Source organism: Euprymna scolopes, chromosome 6 (assembly GCF_053919585.1).
Source record: "Euprymna scolopes isolate OS-2025 chromosome 6, ASM5391958v1, whole genome shotgun sequence".
Taxonomy (NCBI): Eukaryota; Metazoa; Mollusca; class Cephalopoda; order Sepiida; family Sepiolidae; genus Euprymna; species Euprymna scolopes.
In genome coordinates, this window is record NC_136487.1 from 70,327,530 (window position 1) to 70,339,105 (window position 11,576).

Sequence of the window (11,576 nt, forward strand, 5' to 3'; positions counted from 1 at the left end):
TTTTTTTTTTTTTTTTTTTTTTTTTTTCAGAAACTTTCTTTTCCATCTTCAATTCAACTGACAATTCTTTAGATTTGTTGAAAGAATAAAAAAAGAGAATCCATTTTTTTGGAAAATTTAAACACCATTTTTTTTCTTTTTTTTTTTTTTCTGAAAATTTCTTCCTCCCCATATCCTAAAAAGGAAATGAAAAACAAAATCTTTACAAAAAGTAAAAAGAAACATTAAAAAAATTAGTCCAAAAGCTTTATTATCTATAATTCTGGAAGCGGATACAATTTTTTTCTTTTGAAAAGCAGATAAAATATTTAAAAATAAAAATGGGAATAAGATAAAACAAAATGCTATTTATAATTATCATTAATTCCCACACTCCTCCTCCTCCTCCTCCTCCTCCTTCTCTTCCCCTTTCTCTGTATTCTTTCTCCTACTTTTTATCATCATCATCATTTTAAACATCAACACTACTACAATCAACAATACTACCACCACCCCCACCTCCATCAAAATGAACATAATTCTTTTATTTTTATTACTATTACTACTTTTTTTTTTTTTTTTTTTTTTTTACTCACCAGGAGTTTTCACATTGAGTTGTTATTAGTGATTGCTTACTGGCAATAAAGAGTGGTGTTCCCTGGAATCTGAGTGACAACAAGCCTCCATAGATTATCATTATTATTATTATTATTATTATTATTATATGACTCTACTTTTCATATATTGAATCCATTATTAATCTTTTTGTCTTTCCCTCCCTCCAAAATGAATAAATAAATAAATTTTATTAAAAAAAAAAAATGAAATAAAAAGATAAAAGAAAGCTTATAAAAAAAAAAGGAAGGAAAAACCAAAAGAATGACAGAAATAATTCAACAAAGAAAGAAAAAGAAAACTATTAGAGACAAAAAGAAAAAAACAAATGAAGAAAAAATAAGAAAAATTTTCGCATTGAAAAAAGAAAAAAAAGAAAATTACCTCATTGTTCTGATTTATATATGATTATTCTTTCTTCATCTAATCTTGTATTTTTATTTTTTCTGGGCAAAATGACCCCTCCAATCCCCAACCCCTTCACACTTCTCTGCCTTGTTCTGCCCGGTCTGCGGCAGGTTTCCTTCCGATAATAAAAAAAATCTTCTCAATTATCATCTGGTCAGTGTCTTGATTTTTTTATACTCTCTTATGTTATGTATTTATTTTTTAGGCATCTCCACGGCCATATGTAAAACGTCAGCAATACGCACATTAATAGTGACGTCATCATTTCGTGTGTTTGTGTCAATTTCTATGGATAGGCATTCGCGTTATAATTGTTAATGGAAGTAATGTCTTTTTGCTATGGATAAAAAACAATATAAAACTTACCTTTTGTAAAACAAATAGATTTTTATTAACGAAATACACAGACGAAAGTTAATAAAATAAAATAAAATAAATTTTAACGTCTTTTGTTGATACATGTATTTAAAGATAATGTTCCTTACAAGCCTCCGTATATTTAAAAAAAAAAAAAAAAAAAAAAAAAAAGTGCAAAACATAAGGACCACCTTCTATCAATTTAAATAATAAAATCAAAACAAATTTTTTTAGGCCGATTTTGGATTTATAATTTTTATTATCTCAATAGTCTTATATTCTCTTACTAGCGAGGGGTACCCGGCGTTGCCCGGGTTTTTGGGGGCGTGTGTCGTTGGAGGGGGTGTAAAATGAAAACAAAGCGAAGTAATAACCCTGTTTAAATGTTATAAAAACAAACAATGTTGTGAAAAAAAAAATAAACGTGATGCAATATTAACGGTGCGGCGAAGCCCCCCCCCCCCAGAAAAAAAAAAGAAAAAAGAAAAAAAAACGTGATGAATTAACTAAAAAGTGAATTAGGTCAAATATCAATTCTGCAGTGAAGTTTGTTCAATTCCGCAGTGAAGTTTGTTTTGGTTTATCGTTGCATTGTAATAATAATTAGTAAAGAATGAATTTTTTGTGTAAAAGTAAATGTTTAGTTGGAAGCACTAATAAATAAAGGTCATAGTTAGATTTCACGGTTTGAGCCGTTAAAACCGGAAGTAAAAAAAAGCAAGAAGAAAACAATAATAATAATAATCGTGTTTTTGTTTTTTTTTTATTTCTATTTTATTATGGAAAAAAACAAAGCATAAATCATTAAAAAATATATAAAAAAAGACAACAAAAAACGACATAAATAACCTTGTATGATTCCAAACCAGTGTTTCCTTGTACTGTTCCTTGTGAACGCATCCGTTGCGGTGTAAATGAGGAGCGGGAAAAGGAGGAATCTAATAAAGGGAAAAGATGTTGCAACTTCAATTGAATCTAACCGATTTTGGCAGTGGAGTCTCACCGGAAAAAATATAGGAATGTATCATTGTCGAGGAAGTGTAGAGCTAATAGGCCTATAGCATACCTCAGATAATGTGCTACAGTTTGTGCGCATTACATTTGCATATAATGTCATGTTTTTTAATTCTATTATGGTCAAAGTTGGAGGGGAAAAAATGAGTTCATTTTATTTATATAGATAGAAGATAGATAGAGAAGAGATATGAATATGTTTTTTTTTATTATTGGAAACCTGTTTAAAAAAATATGTTTAAACTTCATATCGCATAATATTTGAATTTAATATCATTTAAAGCTTTTTAAAAATAATTATTTTTTAGAATTGTTTTTTTTAAATTATTTTTGTTGTAATTCAAATAATTATATTACAGAAAAAAAAATTATCAAGAAAAAGTGTTATTTTTTAACATAATAATTTTGATTTTATGTCTAACTTTATTTATAACTTTAAGGTAAGTGAAATAAATAACAGGATTATATATATATTTATATATATATATATATATATATATATATATATATAAATTACTATTTTAATTATTAGATCTTTTCAGATTAAAAAAAAAATGGTGAAATTTTTATTGACCTACATTTACTTTGTTTAGTTTTCGGGCCATGAAATATGGGGGGGGGGGGTAAACACCTAAAAATATATATTTCCTCTGATATATTTAATGAAACCTACTTTTATTATGTAAGTTTATTTAATAATGAATAAATATCGAAAATTTCAGGAAAATATGACTATTATTTGATTTTTTGCTAGCTTTTTAAAACATGGGTGTGTCTACGGCTTAAAAAACGTCACTACACAGGAACGTTGTTTTAAAGCGTCGATAATGTAAACACGATTTTTGTCTCGCATTTTCATTATTTTTGTATGCTGTAAAAAATTTTAAAAAAATATTAGCAGTTTATTTGAAGCTTTTTTCCTTTAAATGGTAAAAAAGTTAGGATGATAATTTTAAATTACATCGTGTTACATATAGGAGGGGAGTTAAAACTGTGGCGTGCGGTGGAGGTACCTATTATTTTTCTATGCGCTTTTTTATGAATGTGTTTATTTCAGTATTAAACACATTCAGATGATTGGACTATGATACCTTTGAGCGGTAGGTATTAAACAAATGCAAAGCTTTTGTCAAAATGCATATCACCCATTTGTCAAGTGAAATATAATAATCAATTTTTATTTATACAACCATTTTTAACTACTACATTATTTGGATTCTTTCGACTACTGTTTTCATCTTGAATACTATTTGCACAACGTTTCGGTCAACGTAAACTCCGACCTTCTTCAAATGTATCTGGTCAAACTTGGAAATTTTTCTATCGAACTCGGGAATCTGCACAAAATTTCAAACAGGACCCTTTATTAATCCACAGAAGTATAATGCTCTCGTTCTGTCAGCCATGATCGAGTAAAAGTCCTAAATAATTTGCAATTGTATCTTGAGTGTCGCTTGCACTGAACATTGAACCTTCAACCTCCAGAAGAGTGTAACTTATAACTGAATTTTACCAAGTAATTCATCCACTACATCACCTTGCAGACAAATTGATCTTTGTTTCACTTGACGGATTTTAGCTACACATTTGCAAGCATGTCTCGGCCCTAATTTAAAACTAAGTTTTCAGAAGGCCTTCATACTGAGAATTTGGCTTGAGGAAGACACGCCTCCATTAATTAAGGACATCAAATAAAAAACAATTTCTTCATGATTATTCTCTATTAGATATGTTAACCATCATATTAATAACGTATTAGGTCATATTAAAGGGTGAATTAACACTTCACTTTAATGAGCCATTGTTCATAGTTATGGCTGATAATATGCTTTCTATATTTAAATTTTGTTGAATTTCCATTCCTAAAAACTATTTTTTAAAAAATTTTTCAGATAAAAAATTTAACATTCCGGTTATAAAAAAAATGTTTGATTTGTTAATTAGACAGATTGTTAAAAAATATATTTTTTCCAGAAATGAAAAGTAAAATGAAATAAATAATAATCTGGATGTTCCATAAGTTTTGGACAAATTTCAAGACTTTATATCTTAAATGAAAGCAGCATGATTCGGAAGCCGAATTTATCATGTTCAACTTTAATATTAATGACTAGCGGTGAAGGGTGCCTGGCTTTGCCCGGGTGTAAAATACGCTTAAATATGATATTTTAATTTGTCTAGATTTTCTATATATTATTATAGAATTGTGATTTTAAAAGTGAAAATATACATATATATATATATATATATATATTTAGGTGCCATCAACTAGAACAGAAACTGTAGTATTCAAAGCTGATGACGTTACCACTGTACCAATATGACATGCATATAAACTGATTAAAAATAAACTAAGTTGAATGTACAAAATTTTTAACGATTTTTCAGTTTTGACCCATTTTGGACCCCTTCAAACAATTTTAACCGGCTAAAGACCCATAAAAGAATGGCCTATAAAAATCCAATGTTGAACAGCAGCATTTAGCCAATCAAAGAAGTTGTACCATGCTTATTCACACGAAATGATTGACGCCTAACATCACAAAGCGACCATAGAAATCATACGCAGCATCATTTCCTATTTAATAGCTGTCATTGTGGTGCATATTCACGATATATAATGCCACAGGGCTTGATAATATGCTTCAAATTGCTGTGGTTGTACTAGAAGCGGCTGTACCACTCTTTAAGTGTGACAAGATGAATTGTATACCATCGGTAATAAGAGGAGGACTTGTCTGTCCTCTACTGTCTAATCGGTGAATAGGGAAGAATACAATAATAATTTGTAGTGCATCCTTATTTCACAAACAGATTTGCTGTATGTGTTCAAAGGGAAATAACTCAATTGAAATTATTTCAAGTTTTAAAACAGACGCTAGATCTAAAGAACACCGATTCGCCTTTGCAAACAGATCGATGAATGTTCACTGTGTGTTTCGTCCCAAAGTCATGTAAATTCTACGAGGACTAGTTTTTTTTATTTCTTTGTGCATGCATACAGTAAACAGGTTGGGAGCATTGCAATTTCGATTATAAACACAGTACATAGCAAAAATAAAATCAGTTTTAGTGGGAAACCAGTCCTCTTAACGCCACCATGAGATGTAAAAAGTATTTACCAGGAAATATGGATGTTGAGGTTTGTTAAGTTTTGAGACATTATGTTGAACAAAGATGGCGGCGTAGTTTAGATCAGTAATTGGCAGTAACCAAGATGGCGGCCAAGAATCAAATGCGGTCAGTGGCGTAGTTAACGACGAACTAATTGAATCCAAAATTCGACAATTTTTATAGTAATTTTGAAACGTTTTCATTGGTTGTTTAGCACAGCCGGTGGTTATAAAAATGATTGGCGAATCCATTCGTCTCATACCCCCATTAGGAGTCAAAAACATTTTACAAAGTTTCACACCACTGGATAAATACCAAGGGATTTCTATTTATGCAAGTAACGATAAATGACTTGTCTTTACATCTTTCTATTTCATCCAGTCATATGGATTTATACATAATCGTCTGCATCAAAAAATTTCTAAGCCTGTCCTAATAAAAAATAATGGACTTTAATTCCATGTTGATGAACATCAACCTTTCTAATTTCGTAACGAATTACCAGGCAAAAAACAGTACATACTCCACACTACTAATAAAAAAATTACTGTGTTAAATAAAACTATTTTGTTTTTAATATATATAAACGTTGTGTTCGAGTTTATTGCTATTTGTTGGTGTTATTCTTGAGTATTGCATTTTATTTTTTTAAATCATGAAAAGGTTTATGTTATTTAAATGAGTGTCATCAATAATACCTACTTTATAAATTTCAAATGACTGCATAAAAAAGTGGGGAGCTGTTACATGATCACATGCTTCAAAGATATGCAAAGAAGGAGTATCCTCACTGGCCAAGTTTCACGTCTATCACACTGATGGATTTGTTAGTGTTGCCGCATGTGTGAAGGTGTTTGCGAACAGAAGAGGCTTGTATTTGTATGTGTTCTTTTACTCTAATGTGCAGGTGTCTCACTGAGCTACCGACGTATGATTGGTCACATTTGGTGCACTGTATGTGATTGTATGTACGGTGGCACATGTTAGTGGTGTTCATCGGGCAGTTAGTTAGGGTGCAGGGTACGTTGCTTAGGTGGGTTTTGCATTTTGACAAATGTTGTCGTAGTGATGGCCCAGTGTGTATAAGTTGTACGTCTAGACCCTCTCTGTGTATAGCTTTGCGGATGGCTGTTGTGATCTTGTCGTTGAAATGGGGCAGCTTTAGAAAGCAGGTGTTAGAGAAGGAATGTTGCGTGCGTCTTCTAGATTTATTGAGGTTTTCAATGGTTGGTTTTGGGTATCCATTGGTTTCTAGCACTTGGTTGAATTTATTTGTGCAGGTATTTTTATCCGCTTCGAATCAAGTAATAGAACACGCAGCCTATAACCAGTAACTAATCTGCCACAAAATAGTCCAGGGAGGAAAATTGGAAATATTTCAAAGAATAAAGTTTATACAGAATCACAGTCCAAATAAGATTCTTTCTGTACGGCTACACCACGATTTTAGTAACCACACTTACTTCATCAGACTAGATGAATTCTTGTCCTGGAATGCAATTAAACTTAATAGACCACAAGAAAGATATACTATAACATATTTAACTGGTCAATTAGGCAGAGGAAAAATATATTTAAAACTTCTTTACAAAAGTTTCAGAAGCAAAAGAAAGTTTAATGGAACACACAAATATCTATGCATCTCATATATAGCGTTAGTCAAAAGAAAAAGACCCTTTCATTTCTGTGTAGTTTATAACACTATTTTCCTGCACCGGGCAGCAGAAGATTACCTTGCTTACAGGCTAAAGGTTAGGTGTGGTTAGAGGTGTTGACACTTGGCCTTAAAGTCTCATATTGAGAGATTGCAAGGAAAAATTACTTTCCCAACGAAATAAAATTAATAGGTTTGCAAATTTAAGCATAATTTACAATTGCATTTAAAAGAAGGCAATGATAAGAAAAACAAACAAAACAGACTTTCCCATTTGCATGCATTTCCTTTCTCTTTCTTGTTATTTTTCTTTTTTTTTATTATTATTATTTGTACTGACTAGGATTTTCACACTGGCCATCATCAGAGATTTCTCACTGATAACAACCGGTGGCGTTCCTGCAAGTCTAGGTGACAATAACTCTCCCCAGATTTTGAGTACTCCCAACCCATTTCTATAATCTTTGCAAATGAATTTACATCATCACAATAGCCGCTTGGCATTGACTTCTCGCTGACAGCAATCACGGGCCTTCCTTGGAATTTGTGTGGAAACTAGTCACACTATGGTTCCAGTCCTCTTTGCACATATCCAGTGGAAGTCTGGTTAGTGCTTTCGCTCCTCATCCTTTCCACCCTCCTTGACCCACCACATCTATTTAGTGTGGCACAAGTCAATATCAATTTTTATTGAAGGGGGTGGAGTATAGTTAATTCCAAATTTTTGCAGTTTCAGTTTTCTTGGTTCGATGGCAGGAGCTGCTAGAAGCATCCTATCCTGCCTTGACAAAGTTCAAAATAGACTTTGTAATCTAGTGGTGGATGCCCTTTCCTCTTCTCTGCAACCTCTTTCCCACAGAAAAGACATTGCGAGCCTGTCTCTGCTTAATCGTTATTTTTATGGCAAGTGCTTATCTGAGCTCTAATCTATGGTCCCTCCTTGCCTGACTTTAACAAAAAACACTCGTCTAGCTGAAAGAAGGGGAATCAGTTACGGACTTTGTGGTATAATTTCGATCAGTCGCAAAATTCTGCGACTTTTCAGTGACTTGTCTGAACGGGATAGGATGCAGTCAGAAAGTCAGCTACTCAAACGATATGGCACCAGGACAAATGGTGGCAGGACTGGCAAACGTGGAGCATCAAAGCAAGGTGCTGTCAGAGGCTGTGACGCTTACAACACTGGAAGAAGAATTCAACAGGCTTGTCAACCTAGAGACCATGGGCAAATCTAGCATCTATCTCCACAATAGTGTATACCCTACTACAACGAGCATACAGAGGTCAGGCCGCAGGCAGTGGCCTCGGGAGAACCAGACTGTATCAACTCCGAGAAACACTGAATCCTGTAAATTGTGTGGGAAGAGCTCACACCCTAACAGCTCAAAAGGACGAGGGGGCTGCCCAGCAGCAAAGATAACTTATCACACTTGCGGCTTGACTGGGTATTTAAAAAGGGTCTGCCAAAAACTGAAGCAGAGGTCCAGCAACAGATCTACAGCGGGAGTGGTTGGAGCAGAATCCAGAACTCTCACTACTCAAAGATACAAAAAGGGCTGTAACTGGATAATTTGCCAAGATGGACAAATAAAAAAGAGATGTGAAGCCAACCTGACAAAACCAAAGGCCATGCTGCACCTTACTTGGAACAAAAATAAGTTCCGAAGAGGTACTCCCGATCCAGCACCAACCCTGACAGTAAAGATAACTCTGATTCCAGAGGCCCATGCAGATTTCGGGCGTATCTCCATAGGGCCAGCTGGCCTCCATACTCATCAGATTGATGCGATCACAGACACTGGGGTACAAACATGCTCTAGCAGACCAGAAATCCAAAAAATTCTGAAGTTTCCTCACAAATATCTAGTACCGACCAGTCACCGAATTCCAGGAACCACAGAAAACCTACTAAACATAAAAGGCGTGATATTTGCTAAAATCAGAGTAGGATCGCAGGAAACACGTCAGATTATATATGTATCAAAAAATACATCTGATTTCTGCCTGTCTGAGTAGAAAACAGGCCTCGATTGGAACGATGGATAAAGGAGCATTTTGAGTCCAGTGCATTCAATGTATGCCCACATCAATGGCTGCAGGCGATGAAAGGAAAACCCATGGACATCACGTTCATCCTGAGGGCCAAACCCTCAGCTGTCACCACCCCAATCCCAGTCCCACGCCATTGGAAGAAAAGTGTCAAGGAGGACTTCGACCGAGATGTGGCATTGGGCATCATAGAACCTGTACCAGTGGGTACACCTACAACATGGTGCTCCAGAATGGTGGTTGCACTGAAAAAGGATGGGTCACTGAGGCGTACGGTAAACCTACAAAAGCTCAATGCCGCTATCCTATGAGAAACCCATTATACATCGTCTCCTTTCAACCAGGCATCACTGGTGCCTGCAAAAACTAGAAAAACCGTCTTGAATGCATGGAATGGCTATCATAGCCTAACCCTCTCCCCATTGGCAAGCGATACAACTACCTTCATCACGGAATGGAGTAGATACCATTATCTTTGGGCACCACAAGGATTCTAAGCATCAAGAGATGCATATACATGCAGGTTCGACAATATCACTGTAGATATGCCCAGGAAAACAAGATGTATAGATGACACAATACTATGGGACGACTCTATTGAAACATCATTTTGGCATACTATGAAGTACATAAATAACTGCAGCAAAAATTATATCATATTCAACCCCCAGAAATTTCATTTCACAGAAAAAGAGGTGGAATTTGCAGGGTTCTTGATAACGGAAGACAGGATAAAACCCGCCAAAAAATGACTGAAGCAATTCGGAATTTTTCAACACCAAAAAATATAACTGACATAAGATCCTTGTTTGGAATGGTAGACCAGGTAGCCTACGCTTTTTCTCAGGCCAAAGTAATAGCCCCGTTCTGGGAGCTGCTGAAGACAAAAACTCAGAAGTTCTATTGAGACAGCACACTCGATCGAATCTTCGAAGAATCAAAAAGAAGGATTACAGAAGAGATCGAGAACGGTGTAAGAAACTTTGAAGTGAACAGACCAACTCATTTGTCGATGGACTTCAGTAGGACAGGTTTGGGATATTTTCTTTTCCAGAGACATTGCAACTGTGCCACCAAAGCCGGACTGAAGTGTGGTGAGGACCACTGGAGATTAAGCCTGGCCGGCTTCCGATTTACAATTAACGCAGAGTCCCGATACGCACCAGTTGAAGGAGAGGTATTGGCATTAGTCTACAGACTGGAAGCATGCTGCATGTTCGTTTTGGGATGCCCAGAGCTGTTAGTCACCATGGACTATAAGCCCTTGGTGAAGATCTTCTCGGACAAAGCTCTGGAGGACATAAAGAACCCAAGACTGTTCAACTCCAAAGAATGGTCTTTGATGTACAAATTTCGAATAAAATATTGGCAAACTCAATGTGGCAGTCAGGAGGAAGCAAGCGAAAAGGACATCGCATAAACCATGGATAGTGCCATAAGAGCGTCATTTAACTCCACCTATGAGCAGGACCCCAAATTAAGGGCAATAACATGGGTCAGGATTGTAACTACAGCTGCTACTGATGAGGAATGCTGTACCCTCGCCGAATTCATACAAAATGGTTTCCCTAAATCTCGGCACAAACTGCCGGAGACAATTCACCAGTTTTGGCATATGAAAGAGGAGTTATATTGCTTGGAAGGGGTGATGATAATGGAAAATAAAATCCTCAGACTCAGAAAACTGTGTAGAGGTAATTGAGTTGCTCCATTCAACACATCAGGCCATCAATGGAATGTCACAAACGCCAGACAACGATTGTTTTGGCCAGGACTGGATGCAAGCATTCGTCAGACCCAGGCCCAGTGCAAAGTATGCAATGTAAAGGCTCCGTCACAACGTAGCGAACCCCTAATGCCGCCCTCGAACCCTGAGTTCCTATTTCAGAAGACGGTGACAAACTTTTTCGATTTACAAGGAAGAACTACCTAGTATATGCAGATAGATATATTGGATAGGTAGAAGTCACTCTGATATCGTTCGGGAATGCCAAAGCTACATGTGATGCCTTACGAAACTGGTTCTGCACGTACGGGCCATAGTTTGACTCCAGTGGATATAACTGGTTCCTAGATAATTGGGGCATAAGGAAACAAACACCATCGGCATATTACCCTCAAAGCAATTGGAGAGCAGAATTGGCTGTTAAATGGCTAAAAAGATACTTATTGATAGCACAGACAGTTGTGGTCACCTCTGCCATGACCGGGCAGCTAGGTCTCTACTGACTCATCGCAACACCCCGGTACAAGACCTACATATGTCTCTAGTGATGATACTCTACAGTTGCGTGATAAAGGACCATCTTCCAGTGCTCCAAGACTGATATCGAATCCATAAACACTGAAGAGAAATCAGTCATTATAGGGAAACAGTGATGGCAAA